We start from the raw sequence: 2,424 nt of genomic DNA on the forward strand, positions 1-2,424 counted from the left end.
ATCTAAGATGGGATGGAAGTTGCTTGAGCTCCAACTTCGGTGGCTCAATAATTGACGGTTTTGCTGGAGGAGTTGTTCGCTTCTCTAAATCAAGAGACAATTTCTTGGGCTCATAAGAGTAAGACCCCAGACCGGTGAGTGAATTCACCATCTCAATATATCCCTCCATTTCTTCTGTATCAAAATTGACCAAGATGGCCGATAATGCTTCACCCAAGCATTCTTCCTCCATCTTGAATTCTACCGCTTCATCCACCACATCAAAAGAATTAATGACTGAAATACTTTGATAAAGGCTAGGCAATTTCATACCCTTGCTGGCGTGAAAAGTCACCTCTTCATCGTTAACCCGAAAATTGATTTCATTCTTTTTTGAATCCATAAGAGCCCTCCCTGTAGCAAGGAAAGGTCTCCCCAGAATAAGAGGAATTTCTTGATCAACAGCACAGTCAAGAATCACAAAATCTGCCGGCAGTAGGAATTCCCCAATTTGAACAAGCAGATCATCAACTACCCCAACTAGCCTTTTGATTAAACTGTCAGCCATTTGCAACCTTATAGTAGTGGGCCTTGGTATCCCTAATCCTGATCTCTTGAAAATCGCAAGAGGCATAAGGTTTATGCTAGCTAGCCCCGTTATCACACAACGCATTGGCAAAATCCTGCTGCCCTATGGTGCATGGAATGGTGAATGCTCCAGGATCTGTGGTCTTGGAAATAATAGCACTGACGCGATGAGTGATACCCACAGTGTCATGTTTCAATGGCTTCTTCTTCTTTGTTAAGAGATCCTTCAAATACTTAGCAAACCCAGGCATTTCTTGGACAACGTCCATGAAAGGAATGTTCTTCGTCAATTGCTTGAGTTGATCATAAAATCGCAAACACTTGTCATCTTCTGTTTTCCTCACCAGCCTTTGAGGAAAAGGCGGTGAATATTTGAACATTTGAGTCAAAGGGCGTATAGCACCAGAAAGTTTTGCCTTCCCCTTTTCATGTTTTTCTCCTTATGCCTTGAGATTATCAAGATTTTGCTCCTCTTTAGCTATAATAGGGACTTCCTCTGTTTCTTCCTCCACAATAATATCAGATACATCAAGTTGTGCCTCTTCTTCAATAATTGGCTCAAGATCAATCACCTTTTTATAAGCACCTTGAAGTATTTTTCCACTTCGGGTGCTAATAGCAGCTACATGCTCCACAGAGTTTACCCCACTACCTTTCGGATTTGGAACTGTATCACTTGGTAGTTAACCACGTTGAGGAGTATGCACTTCTCTGGAAAGGTCTCTGAATTGCGATTCAAGCTTCTGAATGGCAGCTGAATGAGATAGTTGAACCTGAGACATTCCCTTTATTGTACTTTCAGTTCTGTCCTGATTCATTAGCATTTTCTGCATCATACTTTTCAGCTCCGTAGAATCATTAGCAGCATTGCTAGCAGAGTTGCTAGCTGAATTGTCTCTCCACTTTTGGGAACTTGATGCTTGCCCCCTTGGTGGAATGTAGGGGTTAGAGCTCTTGTTGCCATAATTGTTGTTATTGTAATTCCCTTGATTTGGATTTCCCTGATCATTTCTGCTATAATTGTTCCCTTGCAATTGGTGTTGAGGCTTTTGCCATGGGTGATGGCCCGGACCTTGATAATTTTGCCTTTGATAACCCCCTTGGGAGTTGTTGACATAATTAGTATCTTCATAATGTTGTTTCCCATCTTGGTACATCCCCTCAGGGACTAGATACATCCCCTGTCGATGAAGTGGTAACTCCTCAACAACATTTACCCCTTGTGCATCCTTTTCTGCCAACTTCTTTGATAATAGATCCATCGTGGTTTGCAATTGAGGAAAGGCATGATCTCTCTCGTGGTTTTCTTTTGCAACAGCAGATAGTGATGGACTACCATAAGAGAGACTCTCACTATCAGTTGAATGCCAAGCTTGATTGTGGGTGGTGAGTTTATCAAGCAAACGGGTGATGTTGATAAATGACTTGTCCATGAAGCATCCTCCCGCGGCAGTATTAACAGCAATCTGATTCATTGTATCTAAGCACTTGTAGAATTTCTCGGTGAGAATAGCATCCGGAAACCCGTGAGTTGGAGATTGAGCTAGATAGTACTTGAACCGCTCCCATGCCGAATATAATTGTTCCCCCGGGAGCTGTTTAAACTCAAAGATCTTATCTCGAAGTTCAGCCTTTTTGCTCGGTGGGAACCACTTCTTCAGAAATGTATTGGCTAGCTCGCTCCAGGTATGAATAGAATTGCTAGGAATTTTTTCATACCATTTCCTTTCTTGGCCAGCTAAGGAATATTTGAAGACCCGTAACCGAAGTGCATCAGCAGAAACAACACCTTAAGATTATTGAGCACATACGTGCAGGAAGTTCTTCAAATGTCGAAGTGGACAGTCCTCCGAAGAA

The 2,424-nt window shown here is 42.2% G+C and overlaps 1 non-coding gene across 1 annotated transcript; it reads left to right on the forward strand.

Annotated features, from left to right (window-relative positions):
- Positions 1 to 2,088: 2,088 nt before the first annotated feature.
- Positions 2,089 to 2,194, forward strand: LOC132616346 (small nucleolar RNA R71). Its single transcript, XR_009573134.1, has one exon. It is a non-coding gene; the product is annotated as a small nucleolar RNA R71 (small nucleolar RNA).
- The last annotated feature ends 230 nt before the right edge of the window (positions 2,195 to 2,424 follow it).

Source organism: Lycium barbarum, chromosome 10 (assembly GCF_019175385.1).
Source record: "Lycium barbarum isolate Lr01 chromosome 10, ASM1917538v2, whole genome shotgun sequence".
NCBI lineage: Eukaryota > Viridiplantae > Streptophyta > Magnoliopsida > Solanales > Solanaceae > Lycium > Lycium barbarum.